We start from the raw sequence: 10,084 nt of genomic DNA, 5'->3' as shown, positions 1-10,084 counted from the left end.
TTTTACTTTTTTTTGTGTTACTAATGTTTATTTTTCAAAAAGGAAAAGGTAGTTGTCTACTTTTTTATTTTAAGAGCACTGCAGGCTTATTGTAAAAGAAAATTCAAACAAACAAACAAACAAAATTCAGGCAGCCCAGAAAGGCATGAAAACAAAAGGAAAAGTCATGCCTAATCTAACCATCCAAAGAAGGCCTTCCACGTCTTCCGAAGCCGTTTTCCATGCACGCACACCCTACGGTTTTCTCTACAGTTAAAAACCAAAATAGAGACATACTATCCATAATGTTTAATAACCAAACTTCCTTTTTTAAAAAAGATTTTATTCATTTATTTGACAGAGAGAGAGAGAGCACAAGCAGGGGGAGCAGCAGGCAGAGGGAGGGGTTGAGAGAGAAGCAGGCTCCCTGCTGAGCAAGGAGCCCAATGCAGTTCGATTCCAGGACCTGGGGATCATGACCTGAGCCAAAGACAGAAGCTCAACTGGCTGAGCCACCCAGGCGCCCCCATAACCAACCTTCTTTATTTAAGAGTAGAACATGAACAAAATGAACAAAATTCCATGTTGTTAAATAGTCTTATATCATTTTTCATGACTGCATAATGTTTCATTGTATGCATATGGCAATTTATTTAACAAATTCCTTCTCTTTGGACATTTTGGTTGTTATCAAGATGCCATGAACCTGCTTGTAGAAACATCTTTGTACACTTATCTGATGATTTGCTTAAAATATATTCCTTAAAGTTGAATTGTTGGGTTGAGGGCTTGCACATTTTTAATGCTTTGGCCCACCTGTTCTTCAGGAGGATTGTACAGGGCTGTACTTCCACGTACAACTGTAATGTATGATAGTGCCAATCTCCCATACCCTGGCCCATAGTGTGCATTACCATAAGTTTTCTCTTTGTTAACCTGGGATGAAGGGAGAAATGTTTAGGTATCTAGTCTCTTTGAGAGAATAGAAATCAGCTGTGAAGCCAGGAACTCCCCCAGATAACCACACTGCAGGTGCTTACTAAGTATTTTAGGGATGAAGGAATAGACGAGTGACAACAGATGCATGGAGATAGCACCATAAGGAGAAGTTCTGGACTTGGGTCCAACACCCTGGCTTCAAATTCTGGTTCTGTTACCTCATGTCTATAATCAGCCTAGTTACTTAACTATATTAAATCTTGGTTTACTCAATTGTGAATTGGAAATCGTAATTCCTACTTCATAGGACTCTCGTAAGGTTAATGAGATACTGTGCTTTAAAACAATGCTAACTGCGCTTGGCTGGTTCAGTCAGAAGAGCATGTGACTCTTGACTACGGGGTCATGAGTTCAAGCTCCATGTTGGGTGTAGAGGTTACTAAGAACAAAATCAGCAAACAAACAAAAACAATGCTAAAAGCGTTTTGGAAGGAATACTTATATACACAGTAAAGTATTCAAACAGTGCTCAATAGTATTCAGATTTTTTTTTAAAGATTTTATTTATTTATTCGACAGAGATAGAGACAGCCAGCGAGAGAGGGAACACAAGCAGGGGGAGTGGGAGAGGAAGAAGCAGGCTCATAGCGGAGAAGCCTGATGTGGGGCTCGATCCTAGAACGCCGGGATCACGCCCTGAGCCAAGGGCAGACGTTTAACCGTGTGCCACCCAGGTGCCCCAATAGTATTCAATTTTATTTGAGACTTATAAAAAATCTTCTTCTCATCCACACTGACTCCCATAGTATTCTGGAAGTAACACAAGTTACCAATTCATTCTGGACCCTGCTTCTCCCTCTCTCTACCCCTCCCCACTGCTCATGTGCTCTCTCTCTCTCTCTGCCTTTCAAATAAATAAATAAATAAATAAATAAAATCTTAAAAAAAAAAAGTGGTTGTGAAGATGTAGGGTTTGCATGTAAAGCACTAACAACATCTGACACATAATCACCACTCAGTAAAGCGACTTATTTTTTCTTTCCAGTATTTTGTTATCTTCCCAAAAATTCTGCAGCGATTATCCTTGTACCAACATGAAAGTTTATCTGGAGGATGAGTCACTAGACATGGAATAAAGATGCTCTTGGGCCCGGGGGAGGACTCACTGGTAGGCAAAATCACATGCATGCGTGCATTTGGGCGTGGGGTCAGGAGAAGGATTTTTGTTTTTCTTAAGGCTATCGAAGAAGTCTAGAAACTCCCTCAAAGAACAATATGCCCAGCATATGACAGAGGGACACCTCGATGTGGATCAAGAATGAGTGGAGGTTGTGTTTCCACTTGGGATGTAACAAGCCGTAAAGGGCGTCGCTCCCACCCTAGTCACAAATAGATAAACGACAAAATCAGAACTTTCCTGGAACCTATCAGAGATCTGGGGGCACAGGGCAACCAAGTAACATAGAACCTGAGGGAAGACGGGCCTCTCCAAGAGAGAAGAGAGGCAGGAGCAGGCTGGCCCCAGGCAAAGCAGGCAGGGAACACTCATCAGGCCAGACCGGTGGGGATTGCTCCTGTTTTTGGCGGGACAGAGTCGAGTCCCGGGGAGCTGCACCTTCACAGGTGGGCTCTTCACAGACCTCCCTGGGGGCTCAGGGGCAAGAATGGGGGCGGGCAGGAGACTGCAGGGAGCCTCCCTCAGCGGTGGGAGGAAGCCTGTTAAAGCAGCCCTTCTGGGGACGGGGAATTTTGCCCCCCAGGGGACATTTGGCTAAGTCTAGAGACAGTTTCGGGTGTCACAACCTGGGGGGAAGGGATGTGCTCTGGGTATTTGGTAGGTAGAGGTCAGAGATGCTTTTGAACACCCCACAATGCCCAAGACCAGCCCCAACAACAAAGAATTATCCAGCTCGCCAATGTCGAGAGTGTCAACTTTAAGTGGGGGTTACAGGTCTGAAGGAAAGGCAGGAAACTCTTCCCCATACAAGATCTGCCACAGACAAGGCAGTTTGGCTGCCACAGGAAGGAGAGGCAGGATCATTGAAAAATTCCCACCTTTGAGACCCAGACACACAGGGCCTGCCTAAAATGGAGACTGGCCCGGAATAACAGAACCTTCCTGACCCCTCACCCCCGTGCCTCCAGGCGTAGCTGAAGTAACCAGCAATAGCCGTCCACCACTGGGGGGGGGGGGGGCGGGGGGGCAGGGAGAGAACCCTCCTGGGCACAGGGGCACAGGGAAGGCTGGAAGCTGAGGGTGCGGCAGGAACAGATAGGGAATTTCTTTAGAGGTAGGAAAATTTATAAGACAAGAGGAATGCTAGAAATTAAAAAAATGGACACGGAGATGAAGAATGGCTTCAATGGGCTCATTAGAAGACAGTACAGCTGAGGAAAGAAAGAATCAATAAAAACATCATAACATGCTGTGAATCTTTGGACAAAGTCTTAATCTCTCGGAGCCAAAGTTTTCTCACCAAGTTGAATGGACTTGTTCTTGCCTCTGAGTGATTGAAAGGAAGACTCTCCCTGGAGACATTTTTTTTTTAAATTTTATTTTATGTATTTATTTGAGAGAAGGAGAGAGAGAGAGAGCATGAGCAGGGGAAGGAGCAGAGGGACAGGGAGAAGCCAACTACCCGCTGAGCAGGGAACCAGATCCAACAACCAACCGTGGGGTTCGATCCCAGGACCCCAGGATCATGACCTGAGCCGAAGGCAGACGCTTCACCAAAAATGGGGACTTTTTTTTTTTAAAGGACTAGAGAGATGTAAATAGCAGCCCTTGAAAACTTTTACCAATTCCATTGATATCTAAATTTCTTTTTCAAAAAGAGAAATGGTTTAATTTCCTTCATAGCAATATATACATAATCTAACTTTTTTTCAGAAAATATAAAGGGATTTTTCATCATGCCACCCAGAGATAGTCATAACATTTTACAAAGGTGAGATCATTCTATACACAATGAATGCAAACCTACCTCCCCCCCGCCCCCGGCCTCATAACCTATCATGGACAATCTATATGTCAATAAATATAGCTCCGAGCATCACTTTAATGGCTGCCTAGTATTTGAATAAATATCTCTCCTGCTGTTAATTTCACGTCCTCTTCCAATTGACAGGTTGCTGCTGTCTGTCTGCAATTACAACACCACCAAAATGAGAGTCCTTGTACATACATCTATCTCTGTGAACCAATCCAACCGTTTTCTTTGGAAAAATTCTCAGACATGAAATTGCTGTGTAAATTGCTACGCATGTTTTTTTAAGGCTCTTAGACAATTTGTCAAATTGTTCTTCGAAAAGTGTCTCCTAACTCACACCTAGACCAACAGTCTATGGCACGCTTAGTTCATCTTTACATCCTCCACCACTCTAGACATCAGGGACGTTCTTATTATTCTTTTGCCAGTTTGATACGTGAAAGGTAGTATCTGCCATGGTCTTAAGCTTCTCCCATGTCAAACCATGATAGAGAAGAATAAATGCTTCTGTCTGCATTCTCCATAGAGTTTCCAGTTTTCTGAACCCCAGTATTGGCCCTGCCTGGAGCATTTCGCCTTGGCTAGAAATCAGCCAAGTCACCAAGCTTGTGCTATAAGGACTCTAAATCCCAGCATGCCTTGCAAACACCTGGGGTTGGTGAGGGACCGACCAAAGGATGCTGGGACTTTCCCCTCGGTGTTGCGGCTGGGTCACTGAGGCTGGCGCAGGTGTGGCGGTGGGCAGGTGAGGCTGAGTCACGCGGGACACTGGGCATGGTTTCCTGGATCAGCTCCAGAGTTGACACAAAGGTTCCAGTAACGGGCAGCTGAGCTGGGCTAATTGCTGCTGTTGCCCCAGCCCCGCCCTGCAAGTAGCAGGAGCAGCGGGGGGGGGGGGGGGGGAAAAAAGGGGNGCAACACTCCCAAGACATGGCCCCATGAGGATCTCAAAAACTGAGAACTCACTCTCCATCCTTCCCGTAGGATCAAGAAGTCCCTGAAGAGCATCTCTTACCGAATCTGCCCCCGGCCCGGGCGGCTTTGTAGATCAGTAGAAAACTTCTCTAATGGTGGGATTTCGGGCGCTGGTAAGCAGTGAGACATCGGCATCGCTCGGCCTCTCAAAACAGAGTCAGTTGTGGGGTTGAGAGGAGGTCAGAAGCCAGGGTTCAAGTCCTGATTTCTTCAACTTACTGGCTCTGGAAACTTAGGCTGTTCGTTTCTCTCTCTACAGCCCCGGTGTCTCATCCCTGAAACGAGGGGCTCATCCTACCTTGCAGACTTGTTGGGAGGCTTTTGCACATGACTGGAATTTCCTGGGCTCCAGCCCAGGCTCTCTACAATGCCTGGGTGACCTCGTCCCAGCCGGGTCCCCTGCCCCCAGCACAGAGCCAGGAACTCTGCAGACACTCACGGAGAGAATAAATGGATGTGGCACATCAAGCACTAACTTGGCACATTGCTGGGCACCTAGTAGGGACCTACTAAGGGGCCAGCTGTCGACATTAATCTCAGGTTCTGCACTGGCATGCTGTGTGATTTTGAGCAAGTCACCTTCCTTCTCTGAGCTTCGGCTTCTTAACCTATAAATTGGGGCTTATTCATCTGGATCTTGTGCTCTATTTTACAAATCCCTGGAAGATGGTTATGATGTAGGGACTAACTTAGGGCACTGTTCCTCCTGAAAAGAGACGGGTTAAGGGAAGAAATACTAGATGAAGAGCTGTTGCACAGACGAATGAGGTTATGCCAACTCTCCTTCTCCCTCCGCAGGGAGAGAGCTACCTGGATGGGCCCGGGTTGCTGGGCAGTCCTGGTATCTTTGGGCACTCGGGGCTAAGCAGCCATGCCCAGCCCAGAAGGTCATGCGCTGACATTCCAGTGTGCACGAGTGCCCATTACATGCCATGCACTGAACTAGACTAAAAATGTTCTTGGAGGTGAGAAATGTGATAGTTCCTGGTGACTATCAGAGGGCTCTGGTCCCCATCCCAGACCCTTACTGTAGAAGGAGCTGGCTGGGTTTCTATACTAGTTTTTGTTTTTAAAAGATTTTATTTATTTATTTTGAGAGAGAGAGAGAGAGAAAGCGTGAGTGGGTGGGGGGAGAGGCAGAGGCAGAGAGAGAGAGAGAGAGAGAGAGAGAGAATCCCAAGCAGACGCCCTGCTGAATGTGGAACCCAACATGGGGGCTCGATCTCAGGACCCTGAGAACATGACCTGGGCTGAAATCAGGAGTCGGATGCTTAACCAGCTGAGCCCCCCAGGTGCCCCGGGTTTCCATACTTGTGAGAGAGACTATTCTCCACGTCCCCCACCCCTGCCGTCATGCATATACTTACTGACATCTGCAAGAAGCCATCATTTTGCAGGTGGAGGGGGTCGAGAATGAGCTCCTGGTCTGGGAGCGGTAGGTAGGGGGCTGCGCATAGATATTTTCAACCAGGGGTTGAAGACTTCCTGTCTCTGGAGCTACACAGATTTTTTTGTGGTGGCCAGAGGGGTGAACTTGAGAATATAGAGGGGACAGCAGGATCTTGCTTCTGCAGATTGTGGTCTAGTGGGAGAGCTGGTTCAGTTCAGCCAGATCCTCTGATTTCTTTTTTTTTCCTTCATTTTTAAGATTGTATTTATTTATTTGAAAGAGAGAGAGTGTGTGCACGTGACAGCACAAGCAGGGCAGGGAGTGGGAGGAGGGGGGAGGGGCAAGCAGACTCCCCAGTGAGCAGGGAGCCCAACGCAGGGCTCGATCCCAGAACCCTGGGATCATGACCTGAGCCGAAGGCAGACGCTTAACCAACTGAGCCACCCAGGAGCCCCAACAAGGGCCCAAGTTTTCATTCTGCACGGGGCCCTGCAAATTACGCAACTGGTCCCGACTGGAGGGACGGTCTGAGCCCACCTGGTGAGGAGAGAGGGCAGAGGGAGGGCAGGAAATGCTTCAGAACAGGGGTCAGTTGGGGCGTCTGGATGACTCAGTCAGTTAAGCAGCCAACTCTTTTTTTTTTTTTATTCGACAGAGATAGAGACAGCTAGCAAGAGAGGGAACACAAGCAGGGGGAGTGGGAGAGGAAGAAGCAGGCTCAAAGCAGAGAAGCCTGATGTGGGGCTCGATCCCATAACGCCAGGATCACGCCCTCAGCCGAAGGCAGACGCTTAACCGCTGTGCCACCCAGGCGCCCCAAGCAGCCAACTCTTGATTTCAGCTCGGGTCATGAGATCCAGCCCCAAGTTATGCTCTGCACTGGGATTGGGGCCTGCTTAAGATTTTCTCTTTCCCCCTCTGCCTGCCCTCCCTCCCCCATGAGCTCTCTCTCTCTCTCTCCCTCTCTAAAGAAAAGGGGGAGGAGGCCTTCAGTTGTACCTGAGGGAAGAGATGAGCAATGTAACCACAGGGCTCAGGCAGGGGGAGCCTGGGGGGTTAATCCACTGGGGGGAGGTTGAGGCTCTATGTGTGAGTGTAACTGACATGTGACAGTGTGAGTGTGACTGTGATGTGTGTGTGTGATATGCATGGGAGAGTGTGTGAGTGTGGTTGACGTGTCGGTGTGAGTGTGACTAATGTGTGAGTGTGTGACTGATGTGTGTGTGATATGTGTGAGAGAGTGAGTGTGACTAGCATGTGCTAGTGTGAGTGTGACTAATGCATGAGTGTGTGTGATATGTGTGGGACAGTGTGTGTGTGTGACTGACGGACAGTGTGACTGTGATGTGTGTGTGTGAGAGAGTGTGACTGACATGAGACAGTGGGTGTGGCTGTGACTGGGATGTGTGCGCGCACATGTGTGGGGTATAGGAGTGCCGTGGCTGTGTGAGACCGTGGTGTGTGTGAGAATGTGTGTGGGGCGTGGGGTGTGCAAGGGTGTCTGAGCGTGTGTGAGAATGTGTGGCATCGGTGCATGTGTATGTGTGTGTGAGTGTGTGACAGTGTGTGCATAGGGGGAGGTGGTGGCCGGGGCAGGGAGAGGCAGGGAGAGTCACCGGGCAGTTTAACAAATATTTATCGAGCACCTTCTGTGTGCCAGGTGCTGCGCAAGGTGCTGAGATGAGTAAGCCTGGTCCCCGCCCAGCGGCCCTCGCAGCCCAGGAGGGAGAGAGACCTGGAAACAGGTGCGTGGAGTAAGAGCCGACCGAAGGAAACCCTTCACGAAACTACAACTCTACCGGCTTCACCCAGGGGGGGCAGGAAAGGTAGACTTCCCCTGAACCGGGGGGAGGGGTAGGCTCGGGGAGAATCCGGGAACTCTCCCAGGGAGGCCCAGGGCCAAAGCCCGGCCCCCCACCCCCACCCCCAGCAGACACACCCAAACACGGGAGGGGTGACCTCCCTCCGACCTGCCCTGCAGCGCACCGATCCCACAGAAGCAGATAAGAGGTGACCAGCAGCCCCGGGGCAGGACCTAAGCAGCCCAGCCCCACCCAAGGAGCCGCACACCCCTGGGTGGAGACAGGGCCCATCTCTGGGGCGGGGGGTCAGCTCAGCGGCTTCAGTGGCTCTTGAGCTGGTGAGCGTTGGGGGTAAGGGTGGCTGACACCCGAGGGAGAGGACAGCAAGGAGGGGGAAGGAGAAAGGCCAGCCTTGGGGCCTGCGTCTGGGCTCTGCAGTGTCCCGCGGGGGAAGAGGGTGGAGAGCGATGTTGGGGCAAAAGCCATCTTGAATAAGAAACATGCCCCTCACAGGGAGCGGGGGGGCCCTCCTTGCCTCCCCAACGCCAGGGCCGCCCAGGCGCCCTCCCAGGTTCCCCTCCCAGAGTGGCAGCATGGGGGTACTGCCGCCCGGGCTCCCACTGAGGCAGGAGCCCTCGGATCGGGCCCCCCGCTCACTGGGGGGGTGACCTTGGACCAGCCACTAGCCTCATCAGGGACAGGGGGACGCCCAGTCTCCTCAAAGGGCTATGGTGCGGATGAAACGAGATAATGGGATGAGGAAAGCACCTCATAAACCGAAAATGGCGGGACAAAGGTCAGCGTGTAATGCTGGGCCCAGAGCTGCCTCCCAGCCCTTCGGCGGAGGATGAAGGGGCTCGGCTCAGGGGTCCCAGCTCCCCTCCCTGACTCAGACCCTCGGTGAGCATCCAGGGCCAGCGGCTCCATTTTAGAACTGAAGACACTGAGGGTCAGGGCAGCGTGCTCAGCGTTCCTGCGGTTCGTCTTGCACGCCCGGCTAGGCGACTTTAGGTGACTTCAGGCGACAAGGGTCACATCTCTTTAGGGTGTGAAGACCCCCCAAGATAACATGGGCTGAGAAATTAGCACAGTGGCTAGCGTGCCTTCATTTCCAAGAAATGAGGTCATTCTTAGGCTAAGCTGCCGAAGGCTCCCCAGCTGAGAAGTGGTCTGACCGGCATGGAGACCGGGGCTGTTTGAGGCTAACCCTTCACCTTACTCTCTTCGACTAACTCGCTTGTCCAGCCATAGCAACACTTTGCCCAAAATAAATGGTAGAGCACTCTAGCTTCCTTCATGACCCTACTACTCTCTCCAACCAACTTGCCCACTTTCCTTTTTAACTATTCTTTGTTTCTCCAGAGCAAGCCCCACTTCCACATGTCTGGTTTTCTAAGCTCCCTTCCTTACCCACAGCCTTCAGCGAATAATCTGGTATTTCTAAGACAACTAAACAGCATTTCGAACTTGCGAAATGCCTTGTAAGTGCTCCATGGAATTTGAAGCCTCAGACTTAAGGAACTTTCTGCTGGAAGATACTCTTCGAGGAACCACATATACACCTCCTATTAGCAGAATGTCCTCTCCCAGAACCTGGCAGCAGTGTCACTGTGGAGACAGTAAACATAGCTCTGGAACGTACTGAAGATTAAGTCACAGGAGACCTAACCCCGGGGACACCCCCAGGGGAAAAGCAACTGAGCACCAACGTGCTGCCCTAACAGCCTTGGCTGAGTCGCTGGCCCTACTGAGCCTCACTTTCTGCGTCTGTAAAATGGAAGTGATAAGTGTCCCTCTCTTTTTGGGAGAGGATCAGGTGTGCTGAGGGGCTGGCACAGGGCCTGGCGTACACTAGGCCGGCAAACGTCTACTCCTTCCCCCCTTCTTTCTCACCAAGGACTCATCTCCACTTTGCTTTCTCCGTTTACAGCCAACACGGCTGGAATGCCTAAGTGTCTACTCCACACAGCTCGATACGCAATTCTAGACTTCTTAGACAGCGTCGGATC

This window comes from Ailuropoda melanoleuca, chromosome 8 (genome assembly GCF_002007445.2).
Source record: "Ailuropoda melanoleuca isolate Jingjing chromosome 8, ASM200744v2, whole genome shotgun sequence".
Lineage (NCBI taxonomy): Eukaryota > Metazoa > Chordata > Mammalia > Carnivora > Ursidae > Ailuropoda > Ailuropoda melanoleuca.
This window is presented reverse-complemented; position numbering follows the sequence as displayed.